Source organism: Colius striatus, chromosome Z (assembly GCF_028858725.1).
Source record: "Colius striatus isolate bColStr4 chromosome Z, bColStr4.1.hap1, whole genome shotgun sequence".
In the NCBI taxonomy this organism is placed as follows: domain Eukaryota; kingdom Metazoa; phylum Chordata; class Aves; order Coliiformes; family Coliidae; genus Colius; species Colius striatus.
The window spans coordinates 87,951,687-87,971,964 of NC_084790.1; the positions used below are offsets into that span (position 1 = coordinate 87,951,687).

Below are 20,278 nucleotides of genomic sequence, written 5' to 3' on the forward strand. Positions count from 1 at the left end.
TACATGCTCAACATCAATGTCCTCGGGGCTGGAATTATTGCAGTGTGTGTTTTAGCATATTATGCAGCCTGAAAGCTGTCTTTCAGGTTGGGTTTTTGGTGTTTTTTTACTGAGCTTTGTATAGATTTTTGTGAAATTCTGAAGAGAGAACCAGTTATTCCTATTGACCTTTAGACAGTTTGTATGACAGGTCTAGTCTCTGCTTGAAGGAGCCTGAGACGGGCTCACTGGCTGGTGACGGAACAGCCTTTCTGTAGTGAGGAGCATTAACTTGGGGTGGGGACAAAAGGCTCACTGGAAATAGCCAAGAGGGAAGTCGGATGCTGGGAATGCCTTTAGCAGCTAGGGGACGATGCAGGACCTGTCAAGAAACAACAAAGAGCAGAGGATAGACCCTCAGGAAAAAATCAGCATGCACGAGTGAATGGGGTGGGCATACCCTGAGACACGTTTGCCCAGACAGACATCAGATCAGTGTTTCCTTCAGGAGCTTACACCATCTCCTTGGCCCCATCTGTTACAGGCTTTCTGGTTCTTTTTCTGACAGCTTTAGCAGTAGCAGCGTTATGAACGAGTGTGTATTATGTCTGGGACAGATTTCTTCCCCTTAGCTGTTGTATGTTCTTGGGGAGGACCAAAGATGAGACACTCTGATGGATTAAGTTCCCAATTACAGCTTTTACCTACGTGCTGGTCCAAGTTTGGAGGCTCTCAGAAAGCTCTCAGCTGTGTTGCCAGAGTCTGATGGTAGTAACAGTTTTATTTACAGAAAGTGCTCCTGTCATTGAAAGCAGCTGAATCTGAGGATAGTACCCTGGGTACAGATGACATTTTGGTCTGTAATTGCATATAGTTAGTTTTGTGTTGGTAGAGTAGGGGGGGAAAACAGAAGTTATGGGACATATTAAACTTAACTGTAACAAATATGATGCAGCCTCTCTCTGCAGTAGTCCTGTTGAGTGTTGATGGATTGGACTGCACGAAGTGATGTTGGTGTGCAATGGTCAACAGGGTTGGGGTTTTTTTTGCAGTTCAAATTGAGATTCACCAAATGGCTTCGTTTATCCAAATGTGTTTTTTAAAGGATCACTTTCACATCAGTCCTTCCAGAGATTAAAGTGTTTTAGCTTGGCTGGCTGAAAAGCACTGAACCCTTATTCTGGAATTAGAAACACACATGCAGAAGCTGTCTAGGAAATTGGGTCTGTCTTCAAATACACTCCAAATCCATGCACAAATTGTCTCCCAGTGTGGCAGGGGTATGCCTTGCTGTCTGAAATGCTCAAAAGGCTTTTCTGGATAGCTGAAATTAGGGCAAATGTTTTGCTTAAATTATTCATGTGTGGACAGCAACATTTCTTTCCTAGTTGGGCATAAAATCTGCCAACTGTCAAAATTTGGCAGTTCTTCTGGATGGTAAACGGGTTTCTTCAGACTTTCTGTAATTTGTGATCTCTCAGTGTTTTCAGTGTGATTTAGTCTGTGTTTTAATTTAGAAGCTGAAATGCATTTTGTCGGGAAGGAAGAGCAAAGTACTTTAAGAAGAAAACCACATAATTACTGTAACATACATGGAAATGCAGATACTTCATGTTTTAGCACAGCTGCAGCAGCATCTCAAGGGATGGTAAAACAAGGTTGTGGCTGAGCACAGAGCTGGGATAAAGGGTCAGGTGTCATGGATGCTGTCAGGAGGCAGATTTTGGTGCATCGCTGCCTCTGACACATTTACTTACAAGGGAAATGACATAATAGAATAAATAAGCTGTCTTCAGAAATCCACCGAATTCACAGCACAGAGCTGTTCTGAAAATGGAGAACTTCAAGGAACTAACTTTTAGCTTGCAAAATACTTGTCTCTGAGCCATGCAACATAAGTACATGTTGGAGTGCTGGTTGATAATAAACTGCCCATGAGCAGCAACGTACCCTCATGGGCAAGAAGCCAATGGCAGCCTGGGGGCATCCAGCAGAGTGTGGGCAGCAGGGCCAGGGAGGTTCTGCTCCCCCTCTGCTCTGCCACATCTGCTGAGGCCTCATCTGGAGTCCTGTGTCCAGTTGTGGGCTCCCCAGCTGCAGAGGGACAGGGAACTGCTGCGGAGAGGCCAGTGCAGGGCCAGCAAGATGTTCAGAAGGAAGATGCTCCAGTCCTCTGATCATCTTGCTGGCCCTGCACTGGCCTCTCCGCAGCAGTTCCCTGTCCCTCTGCAGCTGGGGAGCCCACAACTGGACACAGGACTCCAGATGAGGCCTCACCAGGGCAGAGTAGAGAGGGAGAAGAACCTCCCTTGACCTGCTGGCCACACTCTTCTTGATGCCCCCAGGATGCCATTGGTTTCTTGGCCACGAGGGCACATTGCTGACTCATATTTATCTTACTATCAATCAGGACTCCCAGGTCTCTCTCTGCAGGGCTGCTCTTCAACAGTTCGACCCCCAGCCTGGCCTGGTGCAGGGTGTTGTTCCTTCCCAGATGCAGGATTCTGCTCTTGCCCCTTGCACCAGACATGGAATGCTTCAGCTACAGCAGTTAGCTTACTGTTTGGTCCAGTCCATTTTCTTCTGTGAGCTGCCCTGTCATATTAGTGTGCAAAATGAGAAGAAGGAACCGTCAACCTTCTTGTCCTCTGGTGATCTCTTGCACAGAGAGAGAAAGACTTGCTTGAAAACAGCAACAAGCAGGATAAGGCTGTAAATAGATGCTTTAAAAATCTGTGTGACCAAAATGAGTTAGTCCAGCATGTGGTAACGTGTAATTTGTGCAGGCACAGTTATTTCTGATACAAGCAGGTGGAGCAGTGCATGTACAAAGACGTAGGTTGAGAGCAAAATCTGGGAATGCTGCTAAGTAATTGTCAGCTTGAGAATTCACTGCTTTAAATTGATGCTTTCAGCATTCATAGATCTGGTTTCGTACGTAAGGAGTAGTGTGTTTTCAGCAGTAATTGTCCTGTGATGGCCAAAGTCAGAAGCAAGTACTATTACTGATCAGTGACAGTATTCTCCTGTGTTAAACATGCAACAGTGTAAGGGCAGAGATTGTGTTTCTCGTGGTTCATCTGGTGTCGTGCCACGCCATCACTGCTGCTGAAGTGCTGTGATACATGCAAATATATTTGCAGGCACTTCTAGCTTCCAGCATTCTCATAATTTGAGCATTTCTTGTTTTGCCTGTGCTGTCCAGGCTTCGTGGCTTTGGTAGCCTCTAACTAATTGAAGTAATTTTAACCTCCTCCAAGGTGATGTCGTGTTTTTCTCCTGTGTGGTTACAGTTTTAAAACATCTCAATGTTTTAAAACTCAATCAGCTCTCAATCAGCAGCAAACTGAAAGCTGTGGACAGTCATCTGTTAAGTCAGACACTATAACCTCTTTCTTTTAACAATTTCTTAATGACATATTGGGGTTCTGGATTACTTTGGTGGTTTCTCTCCATTGTCTTTCTTACTGGACTTCTCTGAAGAAGGAGCGACAGGTGCCATTGCCCATTGTGTCCCTTCCCATTACCAGCCAGACTTTGCACTGAAAATTTGGGGTGGAGTGGAGGTACACAACAAATGAAACCATCTGCCATCAGCAGCAAAGGAGCCAGTGGCCCACTGTTCAGCACAATGAGTGTGCCAAAAGAGTCAATCTCCGGACAAAGTTCCTGCTGGGTTTCTTTTAAGTAGGTTAGACCAAACCTGAGCACCTTCTACAAACCCTGTCAGACAATGTTTTGTGTCTCCAAAGCCAACCACAGGGAGATAAAAAACCTTTTAGTTGGTATTTACTCACTCATTGGAAAACCATCTACCATATAATGCACTGGCTATTGTGTGAAACACCAGAAAAGTGAGGTTTTTATAATCTAAAGCAAACTCCATCCCTTTCAGATGCTAATTAAGAAAACAGAGAAAACACACACTGTCTGTCACTGATCTTTTCTGTTACAATTAAAAATGGAATGAATTCACAGACACGGGTTATTTTAACATGGAAAAGTTAATTTTGAATGGGGTTTTTGTGTATTCTGACAGAAATTCTGAAGCACCTTGAAAAATACAGCTAAGAAATATTGTTATACCAAGATAATTGAGAATCGGGCTCCTGCAGTTTGTAGTTCTCTGTCTACAAGGAAGCATGAAATTATGGGTAACGTTCTGGGGAGGTTTAAGGGAAGGTAATTAATGTAAAAACAGTGGGTTTTTCAGCCAAGCTGCACGTGTTTGAAAAGATCCAGGCATCTGCCACTAAAGCAGATGTCCCCCAGTTAACACCATTAAGAGCCCCACACTCTGCGTGAGGGTTATGGGGTGACATCTGTCTCAAATGGCATCTGGCAGCTTTGGGAGAGACCTACATGTGTTCATTAAGGAACCTACCTCTGCAAGAAAGTGTGTTTGTTTGGGAGGCCTGCAGAGAAGGTGTGGTGGTTTGTGCTGAAGGGAGAAGCGTGGAGCAGGGCAGCTGCAGAGCCGCAGGCTGTGCTGAATGTGGTGGGGTCTGTCCTGGGCCAGGCTGGCAGCAGCAGCAGTTGCTGAGCAGGGGCTGCCACACAACCTGATGCAGGCTGGGCTGCCAGCTCATGTGTACTTGTAACATTTGTATTGATTCAGAAATAAGTGACATTTCTGAAACGACTGTAGATTTCTAAAAGATAAATAGAAGTGCCTTGTCTGGAAAAGCTGCCCAACACGAAGGGAAATTTCACAGCTATTTGCTTAGCAAAAGGCCATTTACATAGGCCTTAAGCTGTGCAGCATTGCTAAATATCTTTGTCCCTTGTGGAAAGCAACATCAGGGTTTTTTTTTTTTTTTAACATGGTGAGCCACGGAGCTGAAGACAGCAAAACTCAGATACCTGGACACGTGTGCCAGCTCTGTGCTGTTGAGCAGCTGCTTGTCTGCCAGCTGGAAGGTGCGGTCTCGGGAAGCTGCCTCAGAGAAGGGATGCAGAATGCTGCTTGCAGTTGTCCGTCTGCTCCAGGGTTTGTGGAGCTGGGGACTAACAGTCTGAGCTGGTGGCCAGTGGCTGGCTGGGGGTGCAGGACATGGCCTGACCTCTGTAGTGCCTCCCACGAGGGCAGTGGGTCTGCTGAGGGTAGAAGCCTGGCAGAGCTGTTGTGGCTAGAGAGTGAACATTTTAATCTGTTAATTAACATTCTCTCTGTGCCTGTGCATTTACACCACATCATAGTAATTTAGAGGTCACAACTAGAGCAGGATCTCGACTGGCTTGAGAGTTGGGCAGAGAGGAACCTCATTAATAGTTACAAATATCTCCCTGGTGGGTGTCAGGAGGTTGGGGCAGCACTTTTTTCCTGTTGTATCCAGTGACAGGACAAGGGGTGATGGGATGAAGCTGGAACACAAACAGTTCCATTGAAACATCAGGACAAACTGTGTCAGTGTTTGAGTGAGGGAGCCCTGGCCCAGGCTGCCCAGGGAGGGTGTGGAGGCTCCTTCCTTGGAGGGCTTCAAGACCCACCTGGACACGTTCCTGTGTGACCTGATCTAGGTGGGAGCTGCTTCTGCAGGGGGTTGGACTGGATGGTCTCTAAAGCTCCCTTCCAACTCTACCATTGTGTGATTCTGTGAACCTGCAGCACAGGAGCAGAGTAACTTTACAAATTGTGAAATGTTTACTTCATCTATCACACATCTCAATGAAATCAGTGTATTACATGAAACCCATATCGAGACAGTGTGGGCTTGAATAAAGACTGTGGCAAATATTGATTTCTTTAGTGTAGCACGAGAAGCAGCCTTTAATATGCATTCAACTACAAATGCTTGCTTTTGTGTTTGAAAAGATAACGCTCTCATTTAGTTTTGTGTGCCGTCCAGTGTCTATACTGATTCTTGTATGCAGCTTAATGCTAAACATAATATATCCAAGTAGTATCAGTCCTTACACTGTTGTGGTTTTTGGGAAGTCAGCATCACAGTATACACACCGTGGAAACCCATCTTATCCAAAATTCTTCTGTGTTTTGGTGGCTGATGTCTTCTTCCAGCACTGCACAGTCACCCTCTGTGCCCCAGGTACTCTGGAAGATCGTCTTAACTTGGGAAAAGTTAGTTCTCTTTGTCATAGAACAACATTTATACCTTAATTGTGCTCTTCTGCCTGCTCATCTTCTCTCTGACATCAGGCAGAAACAGTGCAGTGGGGTGTTTTCCTAAACTCAGTCAAAGAAGATCATTGCAGTCAAAGAAACTTATTTGGAACAATTTTTTGAAGAGTAGAAGTGGAGTTTTAAATAGGCCCAATTTGTAAAAGCCACACATTAAAAGGGGACTTTAAGAACCCTCATCTTTTGTTTCCTTTTTACCCTTTCATATTCCATTTTGGGTTAGCATTGCAGCCAGAGCCTCCATCGGCCTCATACTTCCTCAGTTTTCTTTCTTTTGTCCTTTCTGATAATAGTGTAATGACATTAAAATGTGTGGCAGGAATGTCTACACAGTGTTTCCTTTGGTGCTTGAGGCATATGAGCATACAGTCTGGGTGTCCTGCCTGCTGGGTGCTGCCTTTGGGGCATGGGAAGGCCACCAATTTTGCCACAGTCCTTATCCAGCTTCTTTACAGCAGTTGTTTGGCATAAAGAAAAGTCTGTATCTTTATATTTGTCTTATATGTGAAGAATTCCTTCAGAGACAAAGCAAGCCTTTGCATTTTAGCATTTGGCAGAGGAGATTTACAGGTAGCATAGTACCCTGAGGAGGCAGCAGGCAGGGAAGGCCCTTGCAATGTGTGCTGCAAGGAGTGCAGCAGCTCTGAGGCCTTTGGTGAGACACAGCTGATGTGTTCATGCTGCCTTTGGGAGCTGTGGCACCATAGATACGTCTCTTAGCATCTGGCTTTTCAGAGAGGTCTCTGGGGACAGCTGTGAGCATCTCTCTGATTTCCCTTAATCCACCTCAGTCAGTTGAAGCTTGATTGTATGTGCTAAATGTAATTGCTGGCAAGGTGTAATTGTCTCAGGATGAAAGCTTTTATCATGGACCACAGGCTTTAAGCAACTGCTGTGCTGTTAATTTGTGCCACACCTGTGGCTTGGGGCAGTGGTAGCTTGTGTAAATTAACCATTTCCACGGGGAAAATGGTCACCATAAGAAATGCTGGAGTTGGGGAATTACCATGGGATTACTTTCACACAATCACAGCATCTCAAGGGCTGGAAGGGACCTGGAAAGCTCATCCAGTGCAATCCCCTGCCAGAGCAGCACCACCTAGAGCAGGGCACACAGGGACTCATCCAGCTGGGGTTGAATGTCTCCAGAGAAGGAGCCTCCACAGCCCATCTGGGCAGCCCCTGCCAGTGCTCCCTCACCTGAAAGTTCCCAGCAGCTTTACTCAAAGACCAACATGTTGTTAAACACAGAGCACGACTTCCTTCAGTCTAGGAAGAAGCTTCTGAAGTTTGGGAAGGGTTTTTGTGTTTAGGTTTGCTGGGCACCTGTAGTTTGAGATCACTGTCTGCCATTTTATGCCACAGATGGGCTGTTTTCCATCTGTAGTCCCCTAAATTCGTTGCAGAATACGAACTTCCCGCATTGACAGCAGCAATAACGATTCCCAAGTCGCTGTGTTTATTGCTTGAATATCTGAGTGCTGTTGCCCTGAGGTTATACACTAATTCCTGAGGCAACGAAGTAGTAAAGGAAAGCAAAGACCTGAAACCTCTGCACTTCTTTAATTTACATTTTTGGGCCTGCTGGTGAAAAATGACATAGATTTTAAATGAGATTTAAAGCGTCGAGCCACAAGTTCCCTTCTAATTGCATATAGCTTATTAAAAGAATGAAACACGGGCAGGGTTTACTTGTGTGGGTTCAGAATGTCTCTTACAACCCACAGTTAAACTGCTGATGCCTTGGGGTTCGCTTTGATTCTTGAAAGAAGAGGTAAGGTCTGCATGGATCCAGCGCTCTCCTCGCCCGTGGGTGCACGAGCCTTTCATGTGTCATCTGAACACTCTCTGCAACCCTGGCAACACACAGACTACATTTCTTGGGGTAATCCTTTCAGTGGTCCCCACTTCATCAGTATAGAACACGTTTGCTGTGGGTACTACTCTTGTGACTTCAGTGCCTTATCACCTCCTCTGATGTGTTTTTCTTCTCAGAAGTGTCAGGTCTCAGCAGTGAGTCAGCCTGTGTTGGACTTGAAGAAAACGTTTCTCTGTGTTGAAATCTCAGAACTGGCTGCAGGCACCCAGTAGCACAGTAACCTCTGAGCAGAAGTGGTTGACCAGGCAGTCATGTGTGCTGGGGGGGATGGTGGTCTGTACCAGTCTGCATGGTATGGCAGAGGGAGATCATAAATACCCACTGTAAAACCCCATCCTTCACCTTTCTGCCCAAGGAGTGTCTTCTCTGGTTACCTGAACAGAGGGAGTGGCTGTTGGTGTCTCATTTGCCCTAAGCAGTCATCCTTCTTGTGTGAATCAAAGTGCTCTGTGAGAACTCTGCTTCTCTCCAGAAAATCCTCATGGCCCTTCTCTTTTCATGCAATGAGCTGTGCTGCTCAAAACAAGCAGGAGGTAGATGTAACAGCTTGAGAAGGGCAGACTGGCCCATGCCTGCAGCCTGCAGTCAGCCTCTCCTCTGGCCTTCTCCAGCTCTGCAGAGCTTGAGCATTTGCTGTAGTGGCCCCTTTCCCCTGAGCTCCAGCTGGACTTTCCTCCTCATGTGCAACAGCTTGGTTAAATGGCTGAATGACAGAGCCCAGAGGGTGGGGATCAATGGCACAGAATGGAGTTGGAGGCCTGTAGCCAGTGCAGTTCCACAGGGATGGGTTCTGGGGCCAGTCTGGTTCAACATCTTCATCAACCACCTGGGTGAGGGCACAGAGGGACCCTCAGCAAGTTCCCTGCTGGCACCAAACTGGGAGCACTGGCTGATGCACCAGAGGCTGTGCTGCCAGTCAGTGAGAGCTGGGCAGGCTGAGAGTTGGGCACAGAGGAACCTGCTGAGGTTCAACAAGGACAAGGGCAGAGTCCTGCAGCTGGGGAGGAACAACCCCCTGGGCCAGGCCAGGCTGGGGGTGACCTGCTGGAGAGCAGCTCTGCAGAGACAGACCTGGCAGTGCTGGCTGATAATAAACTGCCCATGAGCAGCAACGTGCCCTCGTGGGCAAGAAGCCAATGGCAGCCTGGGGGCATCCAGCAGAGTGTGGGCAGCAGGGCCAGGGAGGTTCTGCTCCCCCTCTGCTCTGCCACATCTGCTGAGGCCTCATCTGGAGTCCTGTGTCCAGTTGTGGGCTCCCCAGCTGCAGAGGGACAGGGAACTGCTGCAGAGAGGCCAGTGCAGGGCCAGCAAGATGCTCAGGGCACTGGAGCATCTTCCTTGTGAGGAAAGGCTGCGGGACCTGGGGCTGTTCAGTCTGGAGGAGACTGAGGGGGGAGCTCATTAATATTGACAAATATCTCACTGGTGGGTGTCAGGAGGTTGGGGCAGCACTTTTTTCTGTTATATTCAGCAACAGGACAAGGGGTGATGGGATGAAGCTGGAACACAAACAGTTCCATTTGAACATAAGGGAAGACTGTTTGAGTGTTTGAGTGAGGGAGCCCTGGCCCAGGCTGCCCAGGGAGGGTGTGGAGGCTCCTTCCTTGGAGGGCTTCAAGACCCACCTGGACACGTTCCTGTGTGACCTGATCTAGGTGGGAGCTGCTTTGGTAGCTGGGTTGGACTAGATGATCTCTATAGGTCCCTTCCAACCCCACCATTCTGTGATTCTATGATTCTAAATGCAGCCATGACATGAGAGATGGAGTCATAACCACATGATTTCCTGACATGTGGTCTCTGCCAGTGCTGGATGAGTAAACTTTTAGTTATTTTTTTCCATCAGCAGAAGATCTTTTTCACTGCTTCTCAGTGATATTTTTGGAGGCATTTTTTAGCTATGCACAATTTGTTGTTTTTTATAGACAAACCACCCTTCTTGACACGAGTTTTGCAGGACGGGATGATAGGAAGAATACAAAACATGAAGGGCTTTGACTCAGGTCAATGTGAAGTGGGTGAGGGAGCTGTTACCGCAATTTCAGATTGTGAATCTTCCCCTAGGGCGACAGGAGCAATGAAAAACAAAAGCTGTACAAGGTACCAGGCTGATAGTGAAAACAATAAACAGTAGGTACCAATCTACCCCTTTAGGCTCCAGACTCGTGTGTTCTGACTTTCCTTCCCTACCTCTTTCCAGTAACTCAGGAAATCAGGCTGCTGTGTTATCCCTCAGGTACGTCAACCACTGATGTGGATTCCCCCAGGCTGTCTTGCACCCTGGGTCTGAAAGGAAGGAGAACAGCTCACCAAAATATCTCATCGTTTAACGAGTGAGGAATTGCAGCTGGTTGGACTTTTTGTGTTTAAAAGCATCTTCTTGGAGTTAGTTACAAAAAAGAGAAATTATGCCCCTTAATTTTACTGGTTTGGAAGGGAGGAGGTGTGTGGGCATATAAATGTGTGCACTGTCTTAAGAAACCAGCTGGGCCCTTTCCCTGGTTAACTGTGCTTTCAGCATGGGATTAGCCAAAATGAAGTGAGAGGATGCTGTTCTGAACATGGATCTTTAAATGGTGTTTCCTTATTTCGAGGTGCAGTTTTTTTCCAAGCACTGTGATGAAAACGAGCTTTTGAGTTCTGAGGGCCCATTCCTGTGGGTGCTGCCTGGTGTCACTCGAAATGTACAGCGTCGTTTTTCGGTGGCACGTGTGAATAGCAGCTGGGTTCGTGGCATTTTGTAGCCTTTTTCTGTGTGCCTTCTTCTGGACAGTTAGGTCTTCAAGCTGGCAGGTTCAAAACATCAGTTATCTACACAGTATGATAAAAACCTGATGGATGCTTTAAAAAAACCAAACAGCAATGCCTTCTTGCACTGAAAAATGGCTTGTTTGGGCATTTCAGCTGTAGTTTGGGCAGCTGTAATTGTTAATGGTGAAGAACAGTCAACACATTGAGCTGTGTTAAAAGATTGTAGTATTCTTACATGCAAAAACTTCAACTTTACCTGCCCTTATGCAAGAGAGGCAGTGATGAAGGTTTGTGCCCTTCAATCTTTTACCAGTCTTTGCACTTTGATAAATAAATAGATCATCTAAGATTCAATAGGCCAATTGCAGCATATAATAGCTATTCAGAGGCAATTAAACTGCCTTTTTTCATGCTGGCATGTGAGCGTGCCCTTTCACAACCTTCAACTTGATTTGTGGTGATTCAAAATTAACTTAAAAGTCTTGTTTGCTGACAGCTTAAAGCTTAATTGACTGAAAGCCAAATAGAGTGTGTTCTGTATTCAGCGCCGGAGCCCGCCATAAAGCCGTGTGTAAACCACGCGTGCCGAAGGCGGTCCCAGGCCCCTTGCTGCCTGTGCCGGGGTGGGAACCGCTGCTGCAAGGGGTCCTGCATCCCCCCAGCACTACCCCGGGGCTCCTCAGCCCTGGATGAGGGTCTTCAGCTTCTCTGGCACTGCCCTGAGGCTTCCTCCCTCCCGCTGCTGACTCTTGCAGCCCTGCAGACCCACACCTGCCTTTCCAGCAGAGGCTTTGTTTTGCCAGCTTTTAGCTGTATTAGGTGATAGCCCATCAGAAAATGAGAACTGCATCTTCTTGTTCTCACTCTTACATTAAAGTCTACTGCAGGTTGAATGAAATTCATTGAAGAGCGTTAGTCTAAAGGCTCTCTGTGTTACTAAACAAGCAACAGATACGGATTACAGTGTGTTTCAGTGTCCATGGAACCCCTTTCTACCTGTAGGCACAGGGCAGGAGCTGAAATGCATTCATGCACCTCCGCTGTGGTAATGGGGATGTACTGGAGTGCAGAGCCTGTGAGGGAAGTGTCTGGGGCAGTGCTGAAAAGCACCTCCCAACACGGTTTGTAGGTTGAGTCAGGGGCAAAAATCCTGATGAAATATTACCCCCATCATACCCAGTGTTCTCTCTGTTTTGCTGCTAAAAGCTTTCTTTCCTCCCCAGATATTTCTAGGTAGAAAAACGTGTTTTGTTGTAGGGTGCTGCACAGCCCTACCCATCGTTCTCCCTCCGCAGCTAAGTGCAGGTTTGGTGCCTTTGCAGCTGTAGGTTCCCCCAGCCCCTCCTTGGTGAGGGCTGATGCAAAATCATCATCAGAGGTGCCTGCAAATAAATACCCCACAGTGACTCTTTTTGTATTGCAGAACGTTGCTGAAGGTGTATAAAAATCACTTCAAATTAAATAATGTCCTTAAGCAGTGGGAGTGTATTTTAGTCTGACAAAACCAGAAGGGTCTTCCAAAGGAAATACCTGAAATTGTCAGACACGATGTGATGGATTTGTCACACGAACACAACGGCACCTCACGGGTTTTCTGCTGCAAGCTTTTAAAGTTCTGCTCACATGCAAGCTGGATTTTAATATGTAAAAGTTAAAGAATGTGGGTTCTGATACTGCTCTATTTCTTATTGATTTCCTGGCATATCATAGCTATCTAATTTCTTCTGCCGTCCTATTGATTTCCAATAGGAACAACATCTTTTCATAAAGCATCAAAAAAGTTGCCATTCGGTTTCAAAATGACTATAATTTAAACTAGTTTTACTTGTACGTCCCTTTCAATAAAATAATCATCATACTTCAGGCTGTGAAGCCCAGATTTGCACTGATTTTCTGAAGCCTTACCTACACCTAGAGTCCACAATAAATTTCTTTTGTCTTTTATTAGCAACGTTTTAAATGCTATTGAAGAAAACAGCTTATATTTACATTTCTCTGGCTTTAGTTACATGCAAACTAGTTGCTTCTAATACAAATGTTAATAATACAGGCTTTCACTGTTGGGAAATACCTGGTTTCCCCAGTCCAATTACAAAACGTGTGTAATTTATAGGCAGAGTTATTTAAAACGCTCAGAGTTGTTGCACATTTAGAATGCTGCAAGACAGACATCAGTAATTTTCCTAAAGCTGCTGGGCTCATTTAGAAAACGTGCTGTTCTGCATAAAGTACTTTGTGTAGCCACTGCTCTAATTTGTGGCAGTTTGCTGGGATTTTCCCTTCCTTTTACGACAGAATATTTCACCAGCTGCAGCGTCTGGGAACACAAAATGGGTGAGGATGCTGCATCCTTGCAGGGCTGAGAGCAGGGAAAAAGTCAAAGACAAAATGGATTCTCTGCTGTTCAGATGGGGAAGTATCAGCCACGTTCTGTTCTCTGTGGCTTGCTGTTTTTAAAGCTCCGAGTTAACGCGTTAAAGTGAAGGGACATTAAAGGGGTTCTAATCAAAATGTGGAGAAGGCATGATGAGCGTTTAAAATGCTTTTATTTGTGACTCATGTGGGCAGTAATGAAGACAAATATGGATTTCTGGAAATTACAGCACAAAACTGCATCTAAAAATTGAAACAGCAAGCTTAGGGGACAGTTACCAGCAGGATAACTAACGTCCGTGGTTTATGGGTGCTGTGTGAAACAGATGTCACCCTGCTAAAATGTATTCCCAAGCTATTATTAAATACTTGTATGGCTTACAGCAGCACTAGATTAGTTTAACTTGATGATTTCTTAGTCAAGCATGTTGCTGAAAACCCAGGCAATACCAAAGAGAAGAGCCAGGGCTTTTTTTGCTTGCTTTTTGAAAGCAAGAGGCTGTTTTCAGGAGAGTTCAGGAAGCATTGGTGAGAAAAGGAACATTTACTGCTAAGTGAAAACAGATTAACCTCTATGTCTGTGCATTCCAAAAATGCAATTTGTTATTGTTTTCCTTGTCTCAGGTACTCTGTAACTGTTAAGTGTCTCTTGGGTTATTATCTGTACCTTACAGGCAGTGACTGACAACAGCAGCCTCAGTATTTGCAGTTACACAGAGGAAACCAGTTTGCTGCTAGTCTCATACAGCCTCATTATGAAGTAATAATTGGCACCCAGGTCAATGTTTCCTACTGCAAAACAAAGTTGCAGTGAGGCCAGATAACAATCTGTAACGGTACAAAAGTAATTAACGGATCTCATCTATCGCCAGCTTCAGTCTGAGAGCCTGGGGAGCAGCCTGGGCTTTGGACAGTGCTGTTCAGCTTTGGGTATGTTTGGTAAATCCTATGTGCATAGGTAAACAGAAGGAGAGCCAAACTACACGTTTGATGCAAGATAAAGGCATCATTTGTAAGGGCAGTGTGCACAAGGGGCTGGTCAGGCTGGAAGGCGAGGATGGGGGAAGCAGGTTCACTGTTGTCCCAGGCATTTGGGCCAGGGGACAGTGGCCACGGCAGTCCCACGGCCCCTGCAGCATCCCCAGCCCCCCCGTGCCTAACAGATACCCAACAGGTTCAGTCGTCGAGCTTTTTAGGAAGAATGACTGATGGCTAATGATTATTTAATGACAGCTCTCTGGGCTGAAAGGCACTTAGCACTCGTGTGTACTGCAAAGCCTGTTTCTCAGAGCTTCGACAGGTTTATTTGGTCTCACCTTGAGTAGAGCAGCGCTGTATTGATTTCATTGGTGTGGATTTAAACACACCATTGGCTTAAAATAGCACCACCTATGCAGAGGGAAATCAGCATCTTAACCCTTCAGGCTGCCGGTGGCAGCCATGTCCTGCTCTGATTGGAGGCTAACAAATTCCCGACAGCTTTCCTTATGCTGAAAGCTACCCTTTTTAATTAACCAACGCATCCCCGTTCTTCAGAGGCTCATGTTTTGTGGTGCACTGTGTGGATACACCGCCGGGATTTATATGTGGGCTCTGACCTCCCCGGCTGCCTGACCCGGGGTCGTCGCTGGGGTCAGACCCTTTGATTGGAGATGGGATCTGAAATGAAGGCTTTAACAAAGGCAAACTTTATTCCCCCCCCTTAGTTTTGGTAATTCTTTCGGTGGCTGTAACAGTCTTTAAAAAAAAGTAGTCGTCTGTACTCACCTAACAACTGTTCTTATTCACATGAGAGGTTTTATCAGTCTCTCTTCCAAAGTTGGTGCAGCTGGTGTGATGCAAGATCATTGGCATCACAAAGGGAACGTGTCATCAAAAAGCAAACCAGAAAGATCTCCTGCATTTACTAACATAAAGCTATGTGACTTACTTAATATTTAGTTGTTAAACGTGCTTGTTGCAAGGTATCCGACGAGATATTAGAAAAATAAGGCTTAAACATCTCCAGTTCTCACAGTGGCAACAAAGCTCCGTTATTTCAGATACTTTGCTGCAGACGCAAAAAGGAAACAGCGAGACAGGCATTGTCAAATGAATTGTCTCGGGGTGCCAGTAGGGAGGAGACCTTTGGGGGAGGAAAAACAAAACAAACCAAAACCCCCTCAAAACAGCTTTTGTTTTTATTCCAGACCAGTTCTCTTACACAGCCTTACCTAAATTTACGTTCAAGAGGTTTTATCCAGTCCTCTTTTGCTGGGTGAAGTGTCTGTTCTTAGGATGTGTACCTGATCAATGAGAGTAACAGAAACCTGCAGGAGATGGTTGTAAAATGTGTTGGGCTTTTCCTCCCTTTCCTGCCCAACTGTGCTTTCAGCAGAAACATCTTTAAAAACACAACAAGTGATTTAATTTAAAAAGGCTAATTGTTACAAAACTGAAATGCCTGTGTTTTATTGAGGAAGTATATCAAACAGTGTGCATTTCGACTATGTATGCATAATACAACATAGAACTGTTGTGTTCTATAAATGCTGCAGCGTCGGTCGGTTTTAATCTTGTCACAGACTCAAGGCAAGAACTGTAACAGCAAAAAGATGAATTAGAAAATGCAGTGATGAGGAAACTACTGTTTGGAATCCGTGTGATTCTGCTTTTCTGATGTGCTTCCTGGTACAGCCCATGCGAAGCACTGTGGAAACAGCAGAAATGAAAATGGTCAAAAGCACTTAATAACCGTAGCAGAGAAATGCTAGATTTCAGAGTTAGCCACCACAGAGAGCCTCTTCAGCATTGTGCAGAGCTGACACGGTGGCAGTCAAGTTGGAAAATGTTTTGGGGTTTCTTTTGTTAATGTGGGAGGGAGAAAAAAATAGTTTCAAGAAAATACAGGAGCTTTCAGTTTGCATTCATACAAATCTCATAAATGTATTGAAGACACTGTATTGAAGACTGCTGTGGCTGGCAAGAGGCACGGGTCACAGTCTCAGGAATGAGTCAGTTTCCCGTATTTGCAGGTAGCTTTTCACAGACATCAGACAGAAGTTGTTCCAAAGAAAACAGGTTTTCCCTGTGACAGGATGGTGAGTGTGTTGGTTAAATTCAGGGAAAGGTAGGTGTAACTTTAGTTTGGCACGTGGTGATGTATTTCACCCTGACCTGTGTCCTTTCACAGTTTTCCTTTCCATGTTATTCTGTCTGCAAAGATCTTTCCGTGGTGTTTAGCACTGTCTTCAGCATAAGCCTTCGGAGTGCACGCAGAGACTGAGGAAGTAAGGAAATACATGGTGAGAACTTACTGTCTTGGGGATGGGCTGACAGGGCTCCGGGAGAGGTCCTGAACTTCCCATTGTCGTTGGTGCTTCCATGCAGGAGCTTCACCTCGTGCACTGAGCAGAGGCTGTGCACGATGAGAAAGGGTCAAAGAAAAGGCAGCATTGGACACAGATTGTTCGTGAGTTTATTTCTCCCTTTGTCAGACCGGATATTCTCAGGTGTATGCATTGACACTCTTGGTAGCAGGAGCAAAGGAGATTTAAGAAAATGTAACTTGAATTACCAGAAGTGTATGTAACAAAAGCCACGTGTATGTGAGAGTCTCTCATCCAAAATCCGTGCTGTCTTTTCCGAGGGGTTGGGAGGTAGGGGCTTTGTGTTTGGATTTGGTTGCTGCTGTTGCTACGATGGGATGCTATGCTCTTCAAAAGAGCCTAGTTAAACCAAAATAAGCCACACTGTAGAGAAGAGGAGAGACTGTATGGAATGACTTACTGCTTTTCCGTCAATGTCTTGTGAGTGAGCTGTAAGGAGCTCGATCAGTGAGGTGGGACAGGGTCCCCAGAGCATCCCATCGGGCTCATGAAGGGCCTTTCTGTGCTGTGCCAGTGGAGGGAGCTGTGTATATAGGAATGGTAACACAAGCAATCAAAATGCTTGTAATAACATGAGGTTAGTAATGAGTAGGCACAGTTTTCATAAGGTGAGATGAAATAGATTAGCTCCCGTCTCTCTGCGTTTTCCTCGTGGTCACTTTCTGTTGTTGTTATTTCTTTATAATATTCCTCAGTTCTGATTTATTGTGAACCCTCTGGCTTTGTAAGCTGAAATTACTGTAATTATTCTTCTGTATATACTCTTAAAACTTAGAAGTGCTGTCAGGCCCATAGCACGGCTTTGGCTGGTTTGAGAATCCTGAGCAATTAGAGGCAAGGATAAGTACCTCTCGTAGGCGTGTTTAGCATATAGATTTCTTTCAGTTTTCTGCTGTTTCCCTTTTTAGGTCACAGGCAGAGTGTTACATAAATTCATTTGCTGTAAGAAAATAGTACAACTGACATGAAGAAATGTACCTAAGAGATGAATGTGAGCAAAACTGCATTTCACCCACTTAGCTCTTGTGCATTCTCTTATGGTATCCCACCTAGTACAGGGAAACGATTACAGTTGCACACGTGAACAGTTCCATTGGTTGTTGCCACTAAGTTCTGCCTTTACCACATTTTGACCTGTGTTTGTTTCCTCCCTGGCATCTGATGGTAGGACTGTGAGGATTCTCTGAATTTAAGTAGTTCTGTATTTTTCCAGGCCTGAAAGGGAGGAAAAGCAAAGAACAGAAACCCTTATCCCAGCCTGCCCACTTACAAACCTCCCCGTCACAAGTAAACAGAAAACTTGTCGAAAGAAGTGCAGAGAGTGGGACCTGGCAGACAGGAGGGGCAAGTGGTGATGGTTTCACAGAGCTGAGCTTGCAAGCTTTCATTTATAGAGAGTGATGAATTCCGTGTCCGTTCGGCACCGGGAGACACGAGCTGTGATGAAAAGCAGGACAGCTTCCGTTGTCGGTTTTCTTTGTACCCTTAAAATACCAGCTTGGCACGCAAGGTCTGAGTTCTTGGCCACATTTGATACAGAGGCCAGCTGTGGTCCCCAGCAAATTATTTTATGTATTTCAGATATACTGTATGTTTTCAGAGCACGACACATCTTTGTTGTCCCTGGCTGTGGCGTTACCTGGCACTGAGTGTGCTGCGCTGGGCTCAGGTGAGGATCCTGCCTCAGAGCCTATGGCAATGGAAATGCAGCTACTGACACATCTTTCCTTTATTCACATTAAATGTTGTGACTAGATCTGGGTGGTTACCTTCACGTTTAATTGACTGGATGTAACTACAACCCCATAGTTAACTGTGTTGGGTTGCCATGCAGCACACTGTGGCTGGGTGGTTCTCTGTGACGATGGAGCAGAGCTGGACATGGTTTTAGTGGACTAGGGCTGCTGCCTTCTGTGCTCAGCACTGCTCAGCAGCCCCTCACGTGCAGACAGTGTGTTTGATAGTAATAAATGGGTCTGGTACCTACTTCTGCGAGGCTTTAATACCTAATACAATGCGGGAGTGCCATCAGTATGCACCTAATAGCAGATATAAAGTACCTGGTAGCAGTCCATGTCTCATAAAACCACCTTCAGCCTTAATTCAAATCCATTGATTCCTATTCCAGTTAAACCTGGAGAACTTAATTTGTCTTTTAATCCCTTTATTGTAAGCTAGGATAAAATTAATTTTACCCAAGAACTGTGCAAAGCCAATTAACATGATCTTTACAGTTATTTAGTAAAGTGCTTCAAACTGTTAAATTTATCCTGACCTCGTGGCTGCACTCTCTGGCTGCTTTTTAAATGAAGCAATCAATATCCCCACAGCCTTTCAGACAATTTAAACTTCTGAAGTATTTGTACCTATATTTTAAACACTCTGTAAGCGTCCTTTGTGCCATCTGTAAAACCCTCTGCTCTGAGCAGTTGTGGGTGCTTAATTCTCAGAACCTAGGGTGTGTTAAAGCGTGCTTGATACGGTCTTTTTGTGCACAGAAAACCCATCTGTGTGGATGTGGAAGGGTTTGTCTTTGGGCACGTGGATGTGGAAGTGTGTTATTTTTACAGCTGGGCTGCAGAACGGTGTTTTTTTGTCCTTTCACTGGCTTCTGTTTCCCGCATAGAGCTATTTGAGGTTATTAATTTTCTTACTGTGATAGGGTGATCAACCGTCCTGTCAAGAAAATGGATCTGTGTGTCACCCTTTAGCATGATTAAATGGAGGCACGTCGCTGTGAGAAAATACCAAATTTTCATGAGACAAATGAAACCGGTGAAAGGGCTACTTCTATAGACATCATTTCATTTGAAAATCTCCCAAATGGCTGTCAGTTTATTTGTAGAAAATCATTACAATTAATTGTGGGTTTGCTGGTAATTAAATCGGGGGGGGGGGGGCAGTGCAAAAATATGATAAGTTAGGGATTTTTTTTTCCCCCCCCTCTTCTCATTCAGAGGCTTTTGGAGAGCGAGTTTTGGGGCTGTTTTTTTAGTTTATTGGTTTGGTCGTGGGGTTGGTTTTTTTTTGTGTTGAGGTAGAAAATCCTGCACCTTGTGAGTGGGCAGGATAAAGGCTATCACAGGCCACTTGCTAATGAAACACACTAAGGACATTACCCACCCCGATTTGGTTGGGATGTATTGTTTGGTTAACAAGCGAGTTACGTCCCTGGCATGTGTGTGCAGGAGTGGTGGGATCAGGAGGAGGAACTGTCTCAGCTGCGAGTCGAGCGGAGCGCATGGCGCTCGGTGCAGTGCCACAGCCCTGCTGGCTGATGCGCGGCTGGCGGGCGCCTGCTCGTCTGCTGTGCGCTGCTTCAGCTTGTGCTGTGGAAGTTCTGCTGAGCCTGGCCGAGCGTCGGAAGGATGCTCTGAACTCCGTCCTTCAGGGTGTAATGAAGGGTTAACTTCATATTGCAGTAATCAAATGAAAGGCGGCGGGAGGGGGGAGGAGGGCGCAGCGCACCCGAGTGCCCCCGCGGTTTAATTTCCTACTGGAAGCAGCACATGTGTTCGCTCTTCCTTTCTTCCTCGCCTGGGAGCCGCGGCCGGCGCGGGCGAACGGCGGGGTCAACGCCTCGCCTATTGATCAGCATCCCGCCGGCCCCTGCTCCAGCATCTGCTCCGCTGCCTGCTCCCCGCGCCTGCTGCAGCGCATTAGAATAGAAATCCATAACCAGAGCTGTGCTCATCCAAGCAGGGGAAGAAACTAAATTAAATGGTATAAAACAATCTTGGATCAGGAGTTGGTGCCAATTCATCTTGATCTAAGATGTCACACCAGGCT

The 20,278-nt window shown here is 45.7% G+C and overlaps 1 protein-coding gene across 4 annotated transcripts in view; it reads left to right on the forward strand.

Annotated features, from left to right (window-relative positions):
- WDR7 (WD repeat domain 7) overlaps positions 1–20,278 on the forward strand; it is a 151,154-nt gene that overhangs the window by 54,414 nt on the left and 76,462 nt on the right. The gene's annotated exons all lie outside the window — the stretch shown is intronic.